Source organism: Bombina bombina, chromosome 4, assembly GCF_027579735.1.
Source record: "Bombina bombina isolate aBomBom1 chromosome 4, aBomBom1.pri, whole genome shotgun sequence".
Classification (NCBI taxonomy): Eukaryota; Metazoa; Chordata; class Amphibia; order Anura; family Bombinatoridae; genus Bombina; species Bombina bombina.
The window spans coordinates 626,171,802-626,196,112 of record NC_069502.1 but is presented as its reverse complement, the minus strand read 5'-3'; the positions used below and the strand labels follow the sequence as shown (position 1 = coordinate 626,196,112).

The window sequence follows — 24,311 nt, the reverse complement described above, 5'->3', positions numbered from 1 at the left end:
CAAGAGCTCTCCGTCATTCAATAGTAAGACTTAGAAAGACAAACAAGCAGGAGTATGCTCTGCTCTCTTGTGATTGGGTGAGATGTACAGTATCTGATTGGCTGCACCATCCGCCCATGCATTAAATGAGAAAAAAAGCAACAGATTGGAATTATCTTCTAATTATGTACAGTACATAGGTTCTAAGTATAGTACTGTTTGTATATAAAAAAGAAACAGTTACTGTTCTTTTAACACCCACCACACTTTTTTTTCTCTAAATAGAAGTGTCCATGGACTTGAGTTATTGGAATTTTTCAATCATACATATAGTACCTAGCGTGCCAAAAACTTAAATAAAAGAGACTTTGCTGGTTTTTCATTTTATTTCCATTATTTTTTCCCAACATAAAATATATTCCAAACAAATAATATGTTTAACAAAATGTAAAGAATAATGCAACAAAGCAACATAGACATAATATACAATACATACTGTAGGTCTAGATTACAAGTGGAGCACAAAAATATAAGCACTATTGTGTGTTAACATTGTTCAATTGCAATCAGTAGTTATTCTTTATTGCTCAAGCAATAGTCTAGGACGCTTACATCAATATGAAAGTTAGTACAGGTGCACTAAATCCCTCACTCTAGTGCTAATCTGATGGTGCTCTAAGCTGAGTGTGAGCTAAGGTGCACAAGCAGGGGTGTTCATCGTGTAGTTCTGTACTACTTGATTAATAATAATAATGGTTTATTTGAAGTCTCAAGGGGTAAATTTTACAGTGGTATTTTGGATTGCACTTGAGAGCAACACTTAACTCATTATTGGTAATACAAGTGCAATGGGTGCACTAATAGCGCTCCTAGCACAGTCCATTAAAAGTATAGGATGCATTAAAAAAGTTTTAGCTGTGTTAACAAAGCAATTGCAATATTTCTGAGCCAAACACATCCCAAATGAGTTAAAAGGGTAATTGTAGTCCATGTCTGTGTTTTGCAAGTGGATAGAGTGGTATTTATGATAAGTGTTAAACAGTATGAATGCCATTTGTTTATAAAACTTTTAATATATTAAAAAAATGTTATTCCATTGTGGTAAGATTTTCATCTAAAATCAAGTAGAACACTGCAGGGTATTCATTTCCATATGAAGAAAATGGCCACAGGTTATCTCATCTTCTAAAACTAGATTTTAACAGTTCTCAAACGGTAAATTGTGAAACCCCTAAGTGACAAAGTTTTAAAGATGGTACAAAGTGGCAGAACACAAAGGACAGACCACGATTTCAAAGACCCTACTCTCACTTTACAGAACAGAGTTTCTATTTGCCTCTTTTTTTATAACTGTAAGAAAATAGCAATTTTAAACAAACAAGACTGAATGGCAAATACCGAGAGAAACCCCATTCCTAAAGATGAGAATACTGTACTTTACAATCCAAAAAATGTGAGTATGAAATAAAACCAAAGATGCTCATGGGACAGTCTACACCTAAGTACCTTAGATTAAGCTGCAAATATCCTCTTGCACCCCTTTCTTTATCATGCAGCAGGAATGATAAAAAAGTTATTTTAAAATTAATATTGTTGCTGGTCACTTTGAAATGGCTACCAAGCTCTGCCCACTGATGACATCACAATCTGGGCTGCATCTAGGCACTCTGCTGAATAGCATTGACAGTTTGTTGAATCCAACTAGTGAGCCTTTTGTGATTGGACGCCATGTGCAGCCTAGATCCTGTTGTCATCAGTGGGCGGATCTTGGCAGCCATTCCAAAGTGGTCAGAAACAATATTCATTTTAAAATAAAAAATGTTTACCATTCCTGCTGCATGATATAGAAAGGGGTGCAGGAGGCTAGTTGATTAAGGTGTAGACCATCCCTGTAAGAGAACAATTACTAAACACCATTTCTTAATGTTGAGGTTGTGATTTCCATGTTCTTGAATTTTCTGAAGATCTCCCTAGCAATACAAGATATCACATACAGTATATGTCTATTACATACATATACATATGTAAATGCCTGTCCCTGGCATCTGTGTCTGTTTCAGAGTATGTTACACATGCTTTATAGAATATAATTATTTCAAATTAACTTGGAATGCTGTCAAATATGTAAAAAGTATAGTTTTGAATTTTATCATCACCCTTTGTGTGTTGAATTCATTGGGGTAGATTTATCAAACCCCGGGCGTACATGATTCGCTATAGCGAATCATGTCTGCCCTGCATCGCTAAATGCCGACAGCATACGCTGTCTGCAATTAACATTGCACAAGCATTTCACAAGAAATGCTTGTGCAATGCCGCCCCTGCACATTTGCGGCCAATTGGCCGCTAGCAGGGGGTGTCAATCATCCTGATTGTATCTGATCTGGATGATTGAAGTCCGCCACCTTCTTAAGACCGCTGCTTCTTAACTCCTGTTTCCCGGCGAGCTGGAAGGCTAGTGCGGAAAAAGCAGCATCTGATGCTTGTTAAATTTACCCCCTAGTGTCTTTACACCTTCATCATTTTATCTCCACCATATTGCCTGTGGTTCTATTACTAGATTAGACAGCAATGGTGACAGAGGATATCCTTGTCTTGTCTCTTTACATAATTTTATCAAACCTGATTCACAGTTGTTGACCAATATCTTGGTGTTAGAAATTTTATTTAAGGCTTTAAGTGTATTCATGAATTTGTTACCAAACAAAATATTCTCTAAAACTGTATAAAGAAGTCCTGTTACATTATCAAAAACTTTTTCTGCACCGATTGTTAAAATTGCTGAGTTCTTACTATGGATTTGAATTCATTCAAATTTTCATTTCCCAACATTTACATCATGAAATAAAAAAAAATATTATGTTCTTTCTTATAAACTGTCATTTAGGAGCCAGTCTGATCTTTATGTAGTTATTAATCAAAAATATTTTGCAATTAAACTAGCAGATTCTAGGTCAAAATCATATAGTCAACATTTGACAGTGCAATAGGTCTAGGCTTTCTGTCTGTTTTTAATATGAGGCAGGTTATTAGGTTTCTAGGGTAGGTTGGACTTTTCTTCCCAACAGTAATTACATGATCTAGTTAATGCAAAAATTATGTAATATCTTGTAATATTCAGTATTTAGTATCTAGTTTTTGTTCTTTATTTTTTCCTCATTTTTAATAATGTTACCAACTACATCTGTTCTATTTCTCTTTTGAATTTGTTCCTTTGATGTTCTGATAGTTTGGTAACCCGCTATTTCTACAGAACTCACACTTATTCTCTTGTAGTGCATGTGCATATTGTCTGAAAAGTACTTGCCATTATCTCCATAGTATTTAACCTCATTTTCCCCATTAACCTCTACTACTGGGATATTATTATTCCCCTGTTTTTTTTTTTTTTACCTTGTTTATAAAACATACTTTATATTGTCCTTTCTGTTTATACTGCTTGTTGCTGTAAAAGTGTCATCTTTTTGGTTTCAGCTACTTTACTTTTATGTTTATATGAACATAATCTATTGTTAAACAAGTTTTATGTGATCTTTACTTTACTAAATTGATTTAACCTCCAAATACTGCAGTCTTAGGCCTAGATTTGGAGTTTGGCGGTAGCCATGAAAACCAGCGTTAGAGGCTCCTAACGCTGGTTTTAGGCTACCTCCGGTATTTGGAGTCACTCAAAAAAGGGTCTAACGCTCACTTTTCAGCCGCGACTTTTCCATACCGCAGATCCCCTTACGTCAATTGCGTATCCTATCTTTTCAATGGGATTTTTCTAACTCCAGTATTTAGAGTCGTGTCTGAAGTGAGCGTTAGAATTCTAACGACAAAACTCCAGCCGCAGAAAAAAGTCAGTAGTTAAGAGCTTTCTGGGCTAACGCCGGTTCATAAAGCTCTTAACTACTGTACTCTAAAGTACACTAACACCCATAAACTACCTATGTACCCCTAAACCGAGGCCCCCCCCACATCGCTGCCACTCGATTAAATTTTTTTAACCCCTAATCTGCCGACCGCCACCTACGTTATCCTTATGTACCCCTAATCTGCTGCCCCTAACACCGCCGACCCCTATATTTATTAACCCCTAACCTGCCCCCCACAACGTCGCAGCCAGCTACCTACAATAATTAACCCCTAATCTGCCGACCGCAAAGCGCCGCTACTTAAGTTATCCTTATGTACCCCTAATCTGCTGCCCCTAACACCGCCGACCCCTATATTATATTTATTAACCCCTAATCTGCCCCCCTCAACGTCGCCTCCACCTGCCTACACTTATTAACCCCTAATCTGCCGAGCGGACCGCACCGCTACTATAATAAAGTTATTAACCCCTAATCCGCCTCACTAACCCTATAATAAATAGTATTAACCCCTAATCTGCCCTCCCTAACATCGCCGACACCTAACTTCAATTATTAACCCCTAATCTGCCGACCGGAGCTCACCGCTATTCTAATAAATGTATTAACCCCTAAAGCTAAGTCTAACCCTAACACTAACACCCCCCTAACTTAAATATAATTTAAATCTAACGAAATTAATTAACTCTTATTAAATAAATTATTCCTATTTAAAGCTAAATACTTACCTGTAAAATAAATCCTAATATAGCTACAATATAAATTATAATTATATTATAGCTATTTTAGGATTAATATTTATTTTACAGGTAACTTTGTATTTATTTTAACCAGGTACAATAGCTATTAAATAGTTAAGAACTATTTAATAGCTAAAATAGTTAAAATAATTACAAAATTACCTGTAAAATAAATCCTAACCTAAGTTACAATTAAACCTAACACTATACTATCATTAAATTAATTAAATAAAATACCTACAATTACCTACAATTAAACCTAACACTACACTATCAATACATTAATTAAATACAATACCTACAAATAACTACAATGAAATAAACTAACTAAAGTACAAAAAATAAAAAAGAACTAAGTTACAAAAAATAAAAAAATATTTACAAACATAAGAAAAATATTACAACAATTTTAAACTAATTACACCTACTCTAAGCCCCCTAATAAAATAACAAAGACCCCCAAAATAAAAAATGCCCTACCCTATTCTAAATTACTAAAGTTCAAAGCTCTTTTACCTTACCAGCCCTGAACAGGGCCCTTTGCGGGGCATGCCCCAAGAAGTTCAGCTCTTTTGCCTGTAAAAAAAAAACATACAATACCCCCCCCAACATTACAACCCACCACCCACATACCCCTAATCTAACCCAAACCCCCCTTAAATAAACCTAACACTAAGCCCCTGAAGATCATCCTACCTTGTCTTCACCTCACCGGGTATCACCGATCGGTCCTGGCTCCAAAATCTTCATCCAACCCAAGCGGGGGCTGGCGATCCATCATCCGGTGGCTGAAGAGGTCCAGAAGAGGCTCCAAAGTCTTCATCCTATCCGGGAAGAAGAGTAGATCCGGACCGGCAACCATCATCTTCCAAGCGGCATCTTCTATCTTCATCCGATGAGGACCGGCTCCATCCTGAAGACCTCCACCGCGGACCCATCTTCATCCGGCGACGTCCAACTGAAGAATGACGGTTCCTTTAAGGGACGTCATCCAAGAAGAGTTAATTAATTTCGTTATATTTAAATTATATTTAAGTTAGGGGGGTGTTAGTGTTAGGGTTAGACTTAGCTTTAGGGGTTAATACATTTATTAGAATAGCGGTGAGCTCCGGTCGGCAGATTAGGGGTTAATAATTGAAGTTAGGTGTCGGCGATGTTAGGGAGGGCAGATTAGGGGTTAATACTATTTATTTTAGGGTTAGTGAGGCGGATTAGGGGTTAATAACTTTATTATGATAGCGGTGCGGTCCGCTCGGCAGATTAGGGGTTAATAAGTGTAGGCAGGTGGAGGCGACGTTGTGGGGGGCAGATTAGGGGTTAATAAATATAATATAGGGGTCGGCGGTGTTAGGGGCAGCAGATTAGGGGTACATAAGGATAATGTAAGTAGCGGCGGTTTACGGAGCGGCAGATTAGGGGTTAAAAATAATATGCAGGGGTCAGCGATAGCGGGGGCGGCAGATTAGGGGTTAATAAGTGTAAGGCTAGGGGTGTTTAGACTCCGGGTACATGTTAGGGTGTTAGGTGCAGACGTAGGAAGTGTTTCCCCATAGCAAACAATGGGGCTGCGTTAGGAGCTGAACGCGGCTTTTTTGCAGGTGTTAGGTTTTTTTTCAGCTCAAACAGCCCCATTGTTTCCTATGGGGGAATCGTGCACGAGCACGTTTTTGAGGCTGGCCGCGTCCGTAAGCAACTCTGGTATCGAGAGTTGAAGCTGCGTTAAATATGCTCTACGCTCCTTTTTTGGAGCCTAACGCAGCCTTTATGTGGACTCTCAATACCAAAGTTATTTTTATGGTGCGGCCAGAAAAAAGCCGGCGTTAGCTACGCGGGTCCTTACCGACAAAACTCTAAATCTAGCCGTTAGTGAATTTGCTAAATTTTTAAATAGTTTAAATTAGGTCTATACATGTTGCAAAGCTCAAAATCTGTCTTTTAAAGTGATGGTTACCCTCCCCCTTTTTTAAATCAGAACAGACTGTTAGTGATATTTTATATGACGTTTTATTCATCAGATGTAAAGTTTGCTATAATTTACTTTTTTTTTTTTTTTTTTTTTCTGTTAGATAATGGTTTGAATTGTTGTCCAATCAGTGCTCTCCCCATATGGCACTTTTGTTGTTGCTAGAGCTCTGATTGGAGAACAATTCAAACCTTTAGCTCACAGAAAAATTGTCTTTTGAAGTGGCCTGCGGAGCGTGAGGAATTTCATATCTACATTAAAAAGTAAGTTTTAGCACATTTTCATTACAATTGAATAAAACTCAATATAAAATATCACTAACAGTCCGGACCTGATTTTAAAAAGGGGAGCATTTACCATCACTTTAAGTATTATTTCAAATATAATTTATTTCCTATTATCATCTTTTTTGTTATGTAATTTTTCTAAAATTTACATTTATTTTTTTCTAATTAGAATAGTTACTACCCTGGCACTCTTAGAACAACATTAATGTATTGCTTCACCAAGCCAAACTACTTTAAACTTCTTAAAGGGACAGTAAACATCTTGATATTTTTATATAAAATGTTTAGCTATGTATAATGATACAATAATATATTTTCATTATTTTTTTTTCCCATTGTCAAGTAATTTAGCTCTGAAAACATAGCAATTTCTAACTCTCAAGCCTTGTTGTCAGCAGCCTAAAGCCTAGATTAGCTTTTCCAAATAAGGAAAATGATCAATGGAGTTTGATTGTTTAACAATATTTGTAGTAAAAAGGATGTTTTTAAAAAAACAAAAAATAAGACCTCCTTGATATGTTATTCTATTATTCTACACTCTGAAATGTATTGTAATTACAAGGTGTTTGTCCCTTTAACATCCTCTTGTTTAAAATGTGTTTCCTGCAATACAATTAGCTCTAAATTCTGCTAAATCCCTAATAGCTACTAAATGGAAATCACAAGAAATCCCCACATATGAGGCCTGGGAGGCGTCAATGAATCATACAATCCAATTAGAAGAGTATGGCTACTTTATAAGAAAAGATATGGAAATGTTTAACAATGTAAAGTTCTATTGGGAAACACGAATGCACGCACATTAACTACTATATATAAATTAGTGCAAATTTATAGCAAATGGGAGAAGAGATCCCGGTTAGAAATCTTACAGACATTGTATAAATCATTATATTCTTATATCGAGATGGACATGAGAATCTTCAGTGTTTGCATAGATGTGGTGACCGACTTTTGGTTTTATATTTCTTAGTAAGTTGTATAAGTTGTTTGATAACCTTCAAAAACACAATATAGGATGTTAAGCTCTTGTACAGCACAATTTGACATGCCAACATGTACTCACTTTGTTCTGAAATGTATCACAATGTATTGTCATAATTTCTTTCATCCAATAAAAATATGATTAAAAAAAAAAAAATGTGTTTCCTGCAAAATATATAGGTCAGCTTGAAATGTATTTATCTCATCATTTCTTTAAATTTGGCATAGAGAATCATTCTAGATTCAAAAAGATAAGTTTACCCTGATTTTCCATCATATTAAAATTCACAATCAAGCTAGAGAAAAAGAGAACTATTTAAAGGGACATTAAACACCAAATAAATGCTAGATAGAATGATGCATTCAAAGAAAAGATTAGACTGAGAATAATATATAGATGTACTTTTTAAAGTTTGATCAGCTATTTAAATATTGACAAAATAAGTGTAAAGCCTTTGGCCCCTATTTATCAAAGGTCTTGCGGACCTGATCCGACAGTGCGGATCAGGTCCGCAAGACCTCACTGAATGCGGAGAGCATTTTATCCTGAGTTCTGTGGAGGTTTTATTTTATAATTGTTAGTAAGAACTTTGTCCCTAATGATCTTTGAATATAGTTTTTTTTTTTTAACATTTTCATCATTTGTTTTATCAAGTGAAATTCAAAAATCTTACAAAATGAGGCTATCATTTTTACATATAGGCCCAGATTACAAGTAGAACGCAAAAATATTAGAGCTATGGTGCTTGACACAAGTTTAAAGTAATATATTAGTGCACTAGCAAAAGGCATTATCATCTGCAGGTCAGAAAGTGTAGGTGCGCAGGATCCTTCGTGTAATAGTATTCTTTGGGGGTGCACTGAAAACTATCGCTTGAGCCCTAATTCAATGGGGCACTTATCAAAGGATCAAATAGTGGACTTGTTCACTTACTTTTTTTTTTATATTGAATTTTTTTTTTTTATTGAGGTTTTTCAGGTAAAAAAATACAGCATAAAGCAAATGTTCAGTAACATATACATCGAGTACATCAATAATTATTATGATGTTACAATGTTATATCTAGAAAACAAAACAACAATCAACCATGGAATTACTGAACAGTTAGAGTAGAACCTAATTTTTTTTAAAATATATGTACCTCCATAATTTCAATGGGACTCTCATGGACCCATATAATCTTGAGTAGCTCAGCGGAGGACTTTGAATAAATCTTACCAATGTTTACATCAATATATGAGACACAAGGTCACGAGAACAAAAAATAATTGCTGAAATTCAATATCGTTGATGCATCATAAGGAATAAAATCTCAATATAAAGAAGATCTAACGTTATCAAACTTAAGGTAAAATAAACATGTATCAACTAAAATATATAATATTTATGTAATTTAGGGAAATTGTGTGCAGTGTTTCCAAGAGAAACTGTGTTTTAAGTCTCTGGATACAATTTACAATTACCAGAGTACTTTTGAGGTTATGGTGGGGAAATGGTAAAAGGTCAGCCGGCATGAGCGATGTTTGGATCATAACAGGAATACCCCTGAACTTTAAATATTTACGCATATGATGAATCAGTTGGACATTGTAAATGCTAGAATCAATATCATATTAGTATGATTAATGCGGGTAATTTTAAGGGCTACAGATATGAGCAAGGGTCCAGCCACAATCTGGAAGATAAGAAAGGTTAAACTAACGCCATAAGTAGGAGTATTAATAAATATAATAATCACAGAATGCTGCCTCGGCCGCTGGCAACATAGCTGTACTAGATAAATGAGCTGTAGTATGTAGGATATTAGAAATAGCTCTTCAAAATGATTTAGGGGATTATGACTGTTTAGCTGGGGAGGTCCCTTACTGTAAAAACTATACTTAAACATCTTGAGTCAAGTTTCCACTTATGTAGTAATACCAGGTGTTGTTGTATAGTCTATTAGGAGTTGTCTGACGTCCTCTTAAACCACATAGCAGATATGACAACCTAATAAGAAAAGTAGAAAACCTCAAACTTGTTTATAAGGGGCTATTTATGTACCAGTTATATAATGTTGGGTCTAGAAGGTATAGTTATATAAAAAGAGCAATGTAGATGAGCTTCCCATCATATGAATACTAAGCATCTGTATATAGTGCTAGAGATGGTTAGATTCAAGACATTTGGTCATATTTAATAGGCATTTTTGGCCTATGCATATATTAACAAATATAATAATATAACATGAGTAAACAGCAAGCATCATCAGATTTTGGGTCAATGTTTTTCCAATGGAGGAGCTGAGGACAGAAACACTATTACGTATATTATAGCAAAATGCCCCTTATTATGAATTAAATATATATTACTCAAAAGGCAAACATACGCCTAGATTATGAGTTCTGCGTTAGCCTTAAATAGCAGCGTTGAGAGGTCCAACGCTGCTTTGTAATGCCCGCTGGTACTACAAGTTTGGCAGGTACAGGTGTACCGCTCACTTCTCTTCCGCGACTTTTGGCTACCGCAAATCCCCTTACGTCAATTGCGTATCCTATCTTTTTAATGGGATTTTCCTAACACCGGTATTACAAGTCTTGGAAGAAGTGAGCGGTACAGCCTCTCCTGTCAAGACTTCTACCACATTTAAAAGTCAGTAGTTAAGAGTTTTATGGGCTAACGCCGGAACATAAAACTCTTAACTAAAGTGCTAAAAAGTACACTAACACCCATAAACTACCTATGAACCCCTAAACCGAGGCCCCCCACATCGCAAACCCTATAATAAAATTATTTAACCCCTAATCTGCTGACCGGACATCACCGCCACTTTAATAAATGTATTAACCCCTAAATCGCCACACTCCCACCTCGCAAACACTAGTTACATTTTATTAACCCCTTATCTGCTCCCCCCAACGTCCCCGACACCTACCTAAAATTATTAACCCCTAATCTTCAGACCCCAATGTCACCGCTACTATAATAAAGTTATTAACCCCTAAACCTAAGTCTAACCCTAACCCCCCTAACTTAAATATAATTTAAATTAAACAAAATAAATTTACTACAATTAAATAAATTATTCCTATTTAAAACTAAATACTTACCGATAAAATAAACCATAAGCTAGCTACAATATAACTAATAATTACATTGTAGCTAGCTTAGGATTTATATTTATTTTACAGGCAACTTTGTATGTATTTTAACTAGGTAGAATAGTTATTAAATAGTTATTAACTATTTAATAACTACCTAGCTAAAATAAGTACAAAATTACCTGTAAAATAAATCCTAACCTAAGTTACAATTACACCTAACACTACACTATCATTAAACTAATTACCTAAACTACCTACAATTAATTACAATTAAATTAAATAAACTAAATTGCGGAAAAAAAAACACTACATTACAGAAAATAAAAAAAGAATTACAAGAATTTTAAACTAATTACACCTAATCTAATCCCCCTAATAAAATAACCCCCCCCTCCAAATAATAAAATTCCCTACCCTATACTAAATTACAAATAGCCCTTAAAAGGGCCTTTTGCGGGGCATTGCCCCAAAGTAATCAGCTCTTTTACCTGTAAAAAAAATTACAATCCCCCCCCAACATTACAATCCACCACCCACACACCCCTACTCTAAAACCCACCCAATCCCCCTTAAAAAAACCTAACACTAACCCCCTGAAGATCACCCTACCTTGAGCCGTCTTCACCCAGCCGGGCACAAGTGGTCCTCCATACGGCAGAAGTCTTCATCCGATCGGGGCAGAAGAGGTCTTCCAGACGGCAGAAGGCTTCATCCAGGCTGCATCTTCTATCTTCATCCTTCCGGCGCGGAGCGGGTCCATCTTCCATCCAGCCGACGTGGAGCATCCTCTTCAATCGAAGTCCTTACGAAGAATGAAGGTTCCTTTAAATGACGTCATCCAAGATGGCGTCCCTCGAATTCCGATTGGCTGATAGGATTCTATCAGCCAATCGGAATTAAGATAGGAAAAATCTGATTGGCTGATGCTATCAGCCAATCGGATTGAAGTTCAATCCGATTGGCTGATCCAATCAGCCAATAGAATGCGAGGTCAATCCTATTGGCTGATTCGATCAGCCAGTCGGATTGAACTTCAATCCGTTTGGCTGATAGCATCAGCCAATTGGATTTTTCCTACCTTAATTCCGATAGGATTCTATCAGCCAATCAGAATTCGAGGGACGCCATCTTGGATGACGTCCGTTAGGACTTCGATTGAAGAGGATGCTCCGCGTCGGCTGGATGGAAGATGGACCCGCTCCGCGCCGGAAAGGATGAAGATAGAAGATGCAGCCTGGATGAAGCCTTCTGCCGTCTGGAGGACCTCTTCTGCCCAGATCGGATGAAGACTTCTGCCGTATGGAGGACCACTTGTGCCCGGCTGGGTGAAGACGGCTTAAGGTAGGGTGATCTTCAGGGGGTTATTTTTAGGTTTTTTTTAAGGGGGGATTGGGTGGGTTTTAGAGTAGGGGTGTGTGGGTGGCAATGCCCCAAAAAAGGCCCTTTTAATGGCTATTTGTAATTTAGTATAGGGTAGGGAATTTTATTATTTTGGGGGGCTTTTTTATTTTATTAGGGGGATTAGATTAGGTGTAATTAGTTTAAAATTCTTGTAATTCTTTTTTTATTTTATGTAATTTAGTGTTTTTTTTTTAGTTTATTTAATTTAATTGTAATTAATTGTAGGTAGTTTAGGTAATTAGTTTAATGATAGTGTAGTGTTAGGTATAATTGTAACTTAGGTTAGGATTTATTTTACATGTAATTTTGTACTTATTTTAGCTAGGTAGTTATTAAATAGTTAATAACTATTTAATAACTATTGTACCTACTTAAAATAAATACAAAGTTGCCTGCAAAATAAAGATAAATCCTAAAATAGCTATAATGTAAATATTAGTTATATTGTAGCTATATTAGGGTTTATTTTATTGGTAAGTATTTAGTTTTAAATATGATTAATTTATTTAATTATAGTAATTTTATTTAGATGTATTTAAATTATATTTAAGTTAGGGGGGTGCTAGGGTTAGGGTTAGAATTAGGTTTAGGGGTTAATACATTTAGTTATAGTGGCGGCGACGTTGGGGCGGCAGATTAGGGGTTCATAGGTATAACATAGGTGGCAGCGGTGTCCGGAGCGGCAGATTAGGGGTTAATAATATAATGCAGGTGTCGGCGATGTTGGGGCGGCAGATTAGGGATTAATAAGTGTAAGATTAGGGGTGTTTAGATTCGGGGTTCATGTTAGGGTGTTAGGTGTAGACATATTTCTTATTTTCCCATAGGAAACAATGGGGCTGCGTTAGAAGCTGGACGCTGCTTTTTTGCAGGTGTTAGGTTTTTTTTAAGCCGTCTCAGCCCCATTGTTTCCTATGGGGATATCGTGCATGAGCACGTTTTAGCCATCTTAACGCTACCGTAAGCAGCGCTGGTATTACAGTGAGATGTGGAGCTAAATTTGCTCAACGCTCACTTTTCTGAGGCTAACGCAGCCATTCAGAAAACTTGTAATACCAGCGTTGTTTAAAGTGAGCACTGGAAAAAAAGGGCCCATTAGTAACGCAAGTCTTTACCGACAAAACTCGTAATCTAGCCGATAGAATGTTAAAACAAACAGTTGCAACAAAACCACAATTGTCACCTATGGCATAACAGGATGAGATTGTGCAACAAACAAACAAATGGCTGCTGTCTCTAGCAGGTAATTGCAAAAATAATATAATCTTGCAGAAATTTAAACATGAGTATACCCTGACAACTTATAATATCATATAGCCCATATCTTCTTAAATGCTATCTGCTGTATATTATGTGCCCTACATCGTACCGTTATCCCATACCTTGTCTCTGCTGTGAGCTCATGGTATTCACTACTTAAAACAAACTATGGTGATCGGTCCAAAGCTCGCGAGAGTAGTATAGATAGTAGGTTCAGGGGCAGGAACATTCTGGGGCTAGTTAAACCTCTCCTAGTAGTAATATAGTATAAGAATCAGTATACGGTATCCAGTAAATTACTTAACAGAGCAACTACAACAGGGTTAGGCAGCCTGAGAAAATTACAGACCAAAGCATCAAGTCTATATGACTATCATAGAGATTATTGTCTGTAGCAAGGAAATGTATAGGTTAGTCCAGTCTTACCATAGCAGGATTCCTATTTAAAATATAACACCACTGCAGAGTTATAGCCTAGGTGAGTTATAGTGCAGTAGCATGGTATCCCAGCATGGTATCACCCCACACCAGATCGCGGAGCTAAGTAGAGTCTCTGGACTGTGCACAGATTTTTTCCATCCATGTTCTCAAGCCTCACACGCCTCCTGTATATATCACCCTGCATAGCAAGGGTTTGCAAGGTTATAGGGCAATCTGGGCTTTTGTGTTATAGGTCGCCAGGCTGAAGTTGCATAAAGATGGGTGTTAAAATAGTGAGGGTACATAATGAGCCTTCCTTCATAAGTGGAGCCTTTAGGACCAGTCAATACAGTAGATTTGCATAATCAACCAATGCATGATAAGAAGACAATGCAATAGCACTTAGGGGCCTAGTTATCAAGCCGTCAACCTCAAATACGCTGGCGAGGCTGATTCGCCTTAGTTATCAAAGGCTAGAGACCGGCAAAAGTAGAATTTTGTGACGTAAACTTCGATCCGCCGGACTCAGTCCGACACAGATCGATTCTTACGTCACTCCAGATGTTCCGCACACAAGTGCGGCACAATCTGACTACTTTTGCTAGTTATCAAAAAACTAGCAGGTACGCTCGGCACTTTTACGGCCCAGCGTACCTGGTTTTCAAACTGCCACCCTGGAGGCGGCGGATCCCATAGGAATCAATGGGAGTCTGACCATAGCGAAAGTACAAGTTCGCTGCTGCCAGACATCCCATTGATTTCTATGGGAGCTGTCTACACCTAACACCCTAACATGTACCCCGAGTCTAAACACCTCTAATCTGTCCCCCCCTACACCGCCGCAACTAAATAAAATGATTAACCCCTAAACCGCCGCTCACGGAGCCCACCGCAAGCTACTCTATACATATTAACCCCTAAACCGCCGCTCACGGAGCCCACTGCCACCTACATGATACCTAGTAACCCCTTATCCTGCCCCCCCTATAATAAAGTTATTAACCCCTATCCTGCCGATCCCGCACCTCGCCGCAAATAAATAAATAGTTTAACCCCTAAACCGCCGCTCCCTGACCCTGCCGCAACCTATATTAAATTTATTAACCCCTAATCTGCCCCCCCTACATCGTCGCCACCTATAATACATTTATTAACCCCTATCCTGCCCCCCACTACACCGCCGCCACTGTAATAAATTTATTAACCCCTAAACCTAAGTCTAACACTAACCCTAACACCCCCCTAACTTAAATATTAATTAAATAAATCTAAATCATATTTCTATTATGAACTAAATTAATCCTATTTAAAACTAAATACTTACCTGTAAAATAAACCCTAATATAGCTACAATATAAATAATAATTATATTGTAGCTATCTTTTTATTTTACAGGTACCTTTCAATTTATTTTAACTAGGTACAATAGCTATTAAATAGTTATTAACTATTTAATAGCTTACCTAGCTAAAATAAAGAGAAATGTACCTGTAAACTAAAAACTAACCTAAGTTACAATTACACCTAACACTACACTATACTTTAATAAATTATTCCTATTTAAAACTAAATACTTACCTGTAAAATAAACCCTAAGATAGCTACAATATAATTAATAATTACATTGTAGCTATCTTAGGATTTATATTTATTTTACAGGTAACTTTGTATTTATTTTAGCTAGTTAGAATAGTTATTAAATAGTTATTAACTATTTAATAACTACCTAGCTAAAAGAAATACAAAATTACCTGTAAAATAAATCCTAACCTAAGTTACAATTAAACCTAACACTACACTATCATTAAATAAATTAAATAAATTAACTACAAATAACTACAATTAAATACAATTACATAAACTAACTAAAGTACAAAAAATAAAAAAAGCTAAGTTACAAAAAATTAAAAAAATAAGTTACAAACATTTAAAAAAATATTACAACAATTTTAAGCTACTTACACCTAATCTAAGCCCCCTAATAAAATAACAAACCCCCCAAAATAAAAAAATGCCCTACCCTATTCTACATTAAAAAAGTTGAAAGCTCTTTTACCTTACCAGCCCTTAAAAGGGCCTTTTGTGGGGGCATGCCCCAAATAATTCAGCTCTTTTGCCTGTAAAAGAAAAATACAACCCCCCCCAACATTAAAACCCACCACCCACATACCCCTAATCTAACCCAAACCCCCCTTAAAATAACCTAACACTAATCCCCTGAAGATCATCCTACCTTTAGTCGTCCCTGAAGATCATCCTACCTTTAGTCGTCTTCACTCAGCCGAGCCACCTATGGAACTGAAGAGGACATCCGGACCGGATCGGAACAGCCAATAGAATGCGAGCTCAATCTGATTGGCTGACTGGATCAGCCAATCGGATTGAACTTGAATCTGATTGGCTGATTCAATCAGCCAATCAGATTTTTCCTACCTTAATTCCGATTGGCTGATAGAATCCTATCAGCCAATCGGAATTGAAGGGACGCCATCTTGGATGACGTCCCTTAAAGGAGCCTTCATTCGTCGGTAGTCCGTCGGGAAAGAAGGATGTTCCGCGTCGGCGGGATGAAGATTCAAGACCCGGCTTCGAAGATGACCTTGCCCGGATAGAAGACTTCTTCAGCGCCTCTTGGAAGATGACATCGCCCGGATGGAAGATTTCTTCAGCGCCGCTTGGAGGATCACTTCATCGGATGGAAGATTTCTTCAGCGCCCCTTGGATGATCACTTCTGCCGGTCCGGATGTCCTCTTCATTTCCATCGGTGGCTCGGCTGAGTGAAGACGACTAAAGGTAGGATGATCTTCAGGGGATTAGTGTTAGGTTATTTTAAGGGGGGTTTGGGTTAGATTAGGGGTATGTGGGTGGTGGGTTTTAATGTTGGGGGGGTTGTATTTTTCTTTTACAGGCAAAAGAGCTGAATTCTTTGGGGCATACCCCCACAAAAGGCCCTTTTAAGGGCTGGTAAGGTAAAAGAGCTTTGAACTTTTTTAATGTAGAATAGGGTAGGGCATTTTTTTATTTTGGGGGGGTTTGTTATTTTATTAGGAGGCTTAGATTAGGTGTAAGTAGCTTAAAATTGTTGTAATATTTTTTAAATGTTTGTAACTTATTTTTTTAATTTTTTGTAACTTAGCTTTTTTTATTTTTTGTACTTTAGTTAGTTTATGTAATTGTATTTAATTGTAGTTATTTGTAGTTAATTTATTTAATTAATTTAATGATAGTGTAGTGTTAGGTTTAATTGTAACTTAGATTAGGATTTATTTTACAGGTAATTTTGAATTTCTTTTAGCTAGGTAGTTATTAAATAGTTAATAACTATTTAATAACTATTCTAACTAGCTAAAATAAATACAAAGTTACCTGTAAAATAAATATAAATCCTAAGGCCTAGATTTGGAGTTTGGCGGTAGCCATGAAAACCAGCGTTAGAGGCTCCTAACGCTGGTTTTAGGCTAGCTCCGGTATTTGGAGTCAGTCAAAAAAGGGTCTAACGCTCACTTTTCAGCCGCAACTTTTCCATACCGCAGATCCCCTTACGTCAATTGCGTATCCTATCTTTTCAATGGGATTTTTCTAACTCCGGTATTTAGAGTCGTGTCTGAAGTGAGCGTTAGAAATCTAACGACAAAACTCCAGCCGCAGAAAAAAGTCAGTAGTTAAGAGCTTTCTGGGCTAACGCTGGTTCATAAAGCTCTTAACTACTGTACTCTAAAGTACACTAACACCCATAAACTACCTATGTACCCCTAAACCGAGGTCCCCCCACATCGCCCCTGAAGATCTTCCTACCTTATCTTCACCATACCAGGTTCACCGATCGATCCAGAAGAGCTCCTCCGATGTCCTGTTCCAAGCCCAAGCGGGGGGCTGAAGAGGTCCATGATCCGGCTGAAGTCATCATCCAAGCGGGAGCTGAAGAGGTCCATGATCCGGCTGAAGTCTTCATCCAAGCGGGAGCTGAAGAGGTCCATGATCCGGATGAAGTCTTCTATCAACAGCATCTTCAATCTTCTTTCTTCGGGAGCCATCATCTTCCATCCGACGTGGAACATCCTCTTCTCCCGACGCCTACTAGCCGAATGACGGTTCCTTTAAATGACATCATCCAAGATGGCGTCCCTCGAATTCCGATTGGCTGATAGGATTCTATCAGCCAATCGTAATTAAGGTAGGAATATTCTGATTGGCTGATGGAATCAGCCAATCAGATTGAGCTTGCATTCTATTGGCTGTTCCGATCAGCCAATAGAATGCAAGCTCAATCTGATTGGCTGATTGGATCAGCCAATCGGATTGAACTTGATTCTGATTGGCTGATTCCATCAGCCAATCATAATTTTCCTACCTTAATTCCGATTGGCTGATAGAATCCTATCAGCCAATCGGAATTCGAGGGACGCCATCTTGGATGACGTCATTTAAAGGAACCGTCATTCGTAGTTCAGTCGTTGGCCAGGATGGATGTTCCGCGTCAGAGGTCTTCAGGAAGCTGCCGCTCCGCTCCAGATGGATGACGATAGAAGATGCCTCTTGGATGAAGACTTCAATCGGATGGAAGACCTTTTCTGCCCCGCTTGGATGAAGACTTCTACCGGATGGAGGACCTCTTCTTGCTCCGCTTGGATGAAGAATTTGGCTCGGGTGAAGACGACTCAAGGTAGGGAGATCTTCAGGGGCTTAGTGTTAGGTTTATTTAAGGGGGGTTTGGGTTAGATTAGGGGTATGTGGGTGGTGGGTTGTAATGTTGGGGGGGGGGTATTGTATGTTTTTTTTTTCAGGCAAAAGAGCTGAACTTCTTGGGGCATGCCCCGCAAAGGGCCCTGTTCAGGGCTGGTAAGGTAAAAGAGCTTTGAATTTTAGTAATTTAGAATAGGGTAGGGCATTTTTTTATTTTGGGGGGCTTTGTTATTTTATTAGGGGGCTTAGAGTAGGTGTAATTAGTTTAAAATTGTTGTAATATTTTTCTTATGTTTGTAAATATTTTTTTATTTTTTGTAACTTAGTTCTTTTTTATTTTTTGTACTTTAGTTAGTTTATTTCATTGTATTTATTTGTAGGAATTGTATTTAATTTATTTATTGATAGTGTAGTGTTAGGTTTAATTGTAAATAATTATAGGTATTTTATTTAATTAATTTTTTGATAGTGTAGTGTTAGGTTTAATTGTAACTTAGATTAGGATTTATTTTACAGGTAAATTTGTAATTATTTTAACTATTTTAGCTATTAAATAGTTCTTAACTATTTAATAGCTATTGTACCTGGTTAAAATAAATATAAATCCTAAAATAGCTATAATATAAATATAATTTATATTGTAGCTATATTAGGATTTATTTTACAGGTAAGTATTTAGCTTTAAATAGGAAAAATTTATTTAATAAGAGTTAATTAATTTTGTTAGATTAAAATTATATTTAAGTTAGGGGGGTGTTAGTGTTAGGGTTAGACTTAGCTTTAGGGTTTAATACATTTATTAGAATAGCGGTGAGCTCCAGTCGACAGATTAGGGGTTAATAATTGAAGTTAGGTGTCGGCGATGTTAGGGAGGGCAGATTAGGGGTTAATACTATTTATTATAGGGTTAGTGAGGCGGATTAGGGGTTAATAACTTTATTATAGTAGCGCTCAGGTCCGGTCGGCAGATTAGGGGTTAATAAGTGTAGGCAGGTGGAGGCGACGTTGTGGGGGGCAGATTAGGGGTTAATAAATATAATATAGGGGTCTGCGGTGTAAGTAGCGGCGGTTTACGGAGCGGCAGATTAGGGGTTCAAAATAATATACAGGGGTCAGCGATAGCGGGGGCGGCAGAATAGGGGTTAATAAGTGTAAGGTTAGGGGTGTTTAGACTCGGGGTACATGTTAGAGTGTTAGGTGCAGACGTAGGAAGTGTTTCCGCATAGCAAATAATGGGGCTGCGTTAGGAGCTGAACGTGGCTTTTTTGCAGGTGTTAGGTTTTTTTTCAGCTCAAACAGCCCCATTGTTTCCTATGGGGGAATCGTGCACGAGCACGTTTTTGAGGCTGGCCGCGTCCGTAAGCAACTCTGGTATCGAGAGTTGCAGTTGCGTTAAATATGCTCTACGCTCCTTTTTTGGAGCCTAACACTGACATTATATGGACTCTCAATACCAGAGTTATTTTAAAGGTGTGGCCAGAAAAAAGCCAGCGTTAGCTACGCGGGTCCTTACCGACAAAACTCTAAATCTAGCCGTAAGATAGCTACAATGTAATTATTAATTATGTTGTAGCTATCTTAGGGTTTATTTTACAGGTAAGTATTTAGTTTTAAATAGGAATAATTTATTAAAGTATAGTGTAGTGTTTTTTATTACAGTGGTGGCGGTGTAGTGGGGGGCAGGATAGGGGTTAATAAATTTATTATAGGTGGCGACGGTGTAGGGGGGGCAGGATAGGGGTTAATAAATTTAATATAGGTTGCGGCGGGTTCAGGGAGCGGCGGTTTAGGGGTTAAACTATTTATTTATTTGCGGCGAGGTGCGGGATCAGCAGGATAGGGGTTAATAACTTTATTATAGAGGGCGACGGTATAGGGGGGGCAGGATAGGGGTTACTAGGTATAATGTAGGTGGCAGCGGTGTCCAGGAGCGGCGGTTTAGGGGTTAATACATTTATAAGACTTGCGGCGGGGTCTAGGAGCGGCGGTTTAGGGGTTAGTAACTTTATTTAGTTGCGGGGGGGCTCCGGGGGCGCCGGTATAGGGGGTAGAACAGTGTAGTTTAGTGTGAGTGCTTAGTGACAGGCTAGCAAGAAAGCTGTCAAACAGCCGAAGAGCAGCGAGATCGGATGAGTGATAACTCTCACAGTCCGCTGCTCATTGCCCCGCGGCTTTTTGACAGCTTTACTTGATAACTTAGGTAAAAAAATTTCAGGTCCGCGGCGGCGATGTGAGGCGAGCTTAGGCGGGCGTATTGGGCCGGCGAAGGCAGGAAAGTTGACGCGTTGATAACTACCCCCCTTAGTCTGAACTTCAAATGAGAAGTAGATTTTTGTTAAATAAATTGCAAAGTTATGTCTATTTCCACTCCCCCTGTATCATGTGACAGCCATCAGCCAATCACAAATGCATATACGTATATGCTGTGAACTCTTGCACATGCTCAGTAGGAGTTGGTGACTCAAAAAGTGTAAATATAAAAAGACTGTGCACATTTTGTTAATGGAAGTAAATTAGAAAGTTGTTTAAAATTGCATGCTCTATCTGAATCATGAAGTTTAATTTTGACTTGAGTGTCCCTTTAAGCGGTTTCAGTTCTTCCAGAACGGTAAGCTCACTGCAATTTATTTTTTCACCACCATCAGCCATATCCTTATTTGCGTGTATGGAGCCTTTGTAGATATCAGTTCTATGCGTAGGATAAGAATCCATGCTGTCTATCTGCGTGTAAGAAAGACGATCGCTGCCGTTCGGGTTCCAAAGCACTGTGGCCCCCCTCACGATCATAGATAGGTAGTAGGGTTGCACCGATACCGATGCTAGTATCGGTACCGATACCAAGTATTTGCATGAGTACTTGTACTCGTGCAAATGCACCGATACTTAAACCGATACCTCCACTTCCTACCCATATGCTATCTTGTGTTTTTTCAAACTGCATGTTCCCATTTCATTTTAAACTGGAGTGGAGACTAAACTAAAAATTGTTTACTACTGTTCTGCCAATACAAATTGCTGTTATTTGTATTATTGTAGGAGAGATCACTGTACCTCGTTCAGACAAACCCCTGAAGTACTGGGAAGTTAATAAACAGATTTCCAGTTCTAGCTAAAATGGCCCAAAAATATCTTTCTGCACCATGCAGTAGTGAGGAAAGTGAAAGACTGTTCAGCTTAGAATCGAACCTCCATACAAATGTCAGATTGACGTTATGTAACAGCCCTACAACCCAATTGCATCACCCCTTTAAATTTAATATTTTATTGTAATATTTTTTATTTATAAACATGTTCAGTGAACTTTGTGACAAATAAAACTTTTATTATTTCATAATGTCTTTTGAATGAAAGCCCTTTATAATTCTAAAGAAGGAATCTTAAATAATTAGTCTGTATTGTGCTTGGTAAACTGTCACATGACATTAAAAAAAAAAAAGTATCAGTAATTGGTATCGGCGAGTATTTGAAAACAAGTATCGGTACTTGTACTCGGTCATAAAAAATGGTATCGGTGCAACCCTAATAGGTAGTGATTGCTGGCTTTCATTGTCGATGTAGATTGCAGGTGTGGAGACTGCAGCTTGTAGTACCGATGTAAAGGCGGCTTGATACGCATCTAGGAGGTTGACCATTTCGTCTGTTATCAGCTTGATAAGCTCCATACTGGAAACTGATGAAAACTTGTATATGGCTTAGTAAAATTGATCTTTTCTCTTCTTGCTAACATCTGAGATGGGAAGGAAGCTGTATTAGAATCATATTTCCAATTCCAACGATCATCTTGAGTCGGCTGCTGCAGATCTCCTGCAAATGTGTTCCTTTGCTAGCCTCGTGGTGAATCCTTTTAGGATCCTCCAAATCTTTGTTAGGGTGATCTGCAACCCTGTTCACTTACTTTTAAACTAAGCTTTTGTATTAAAATATAACTTTAAAATACTGCACACATGCATAAATATATATATATCTTGTGTGCGCTGAAAGCTGCAATCAGCAGGCAATATAACCACAGTGACTTTTTCATACAGTTCCCTAAATGATTCTAGCATAACGAGGTGCAACTCTCTCTATCTGGTTTGAATACCTTAGAGGAAATACTATGCCAACAAGTAAAAATAATATTCAAATGGAAAGAACTGGCTATTCAATATTTATACTGAGGACTCAGTTTGTGGTTGCTCTAAATGTTTATGCAATTGTATTATTGCTATTATGTTTGCATTCTGATACCTACACTATACACGTAGGTTGTTTATGGTTGATTCAGTAACTTACTATTTTGATGAATTGTATGTAACTTTCACACAGGTGTTTCTTTATATCAAGTGGCTGACTTGAAAAAGATGTGAATAATAAAAATGCCCATGTTAAAGATTTAAAGAGTGCTGAATTCCCTTGCTTTGGTATCATCATTTTTTTATATATATAAATATACACATATATGTAGACACACACAGTAGATATATATATATATATATATATATATATACACACACACATTTAAACGTATCTACATTGACACACATACAAATACACAAACATACCTATACACCTTTGAGCCTTTCTCAATCCAGCACCTGATCGTAGACAATATCCCTTTAGAACATTTTTTTTTACAATGATAAACCTTGATTTTACATTTAGTATTTATAATTATGAGTGAAATACTTAATTTGAACATATTTTATATTTCTTTTGTTATGCATATTTTCAAGCAATAAAACTTTACTTCAAGTCTCCAAAATTGCAACATTTTCCAGCTTTATTAACTCTCCACTTAATATAAGCGATAATAGCACACCCACACAAGTGGAGCGCAATGATAGTGCAGTGTGCATTATCCTTAGAACAATCCTGCACAAAGAATAATGCACAATTTGGTATTACAAATGGAGGGTAAAATAGGTTTACTATATCAATTTAAAGTGTCAGGTGAGAAAAAAAAACTTTTTTTTGCCATCCATTTGTAATGCCGAATCGTGCATTATACTTTACACAGGATCGTTCTAAGGATAATACACACTGCGCTATAATTTACGCTCCACTTGTAATGTAGCCAATAATATCATCTACTGCTATGAATAAAGTGTATAATGTGTAATTTACACCAATACCTCTTACATTTAAAATTAATCTCTATCTAATCCACTCCCTATGTACAAAGCTTGACTTACAACAATTATTTGTGCCTAGAACAGAAACAGGTATTGGCGCACATCCAAACACATAAGACCACATATTTTTTCACATATTTTTAAATGCTGCAAAAAATTGCCTGCTTAATATTTTATACATTTTTAAATAAAGTTGGGATTTTAGTCATACAATATGGCCATATTCTGCTCAGCCAGTCACCACGTACAAGGTGTCCCAAAATAGACTGGTCCTAACACTATAAAGTTTAGCCTTACTGGGCTGAATCATTCTATTCTAATATACCAATACAGAATTCCAACACTGCAGTACTAATCATGACTGCACAGAATGAGACTCCCTGGCTTTTTCTATATAACTTAATATGGCCATATTAATGTGAGGTCTTAATTGTTTGATACATTCTCTTTGACCAATCTATTTTATGTCTTTTTACTATGGAAATATAAACTCGTTTCAAATTTGGTACTGCAACACGTTCCAAAAAAGGTTTGGGCAGGG

The 24,311-nt window shown here is 37.4% G+C and overlaps 1 protein-coding gene across 1 annotated transcript in view; it reads left to right on the top strand.

The window, feature by feature from the left end:
* SYTL3 (synaptotagmin like 3) overlaps positions 1-24,311 on the top strand; it is a 201,592-nt gene that overhangs the window by 161,072 nt on the left and 16,209 nt on the right. The window lies entirely within an intron of this gene.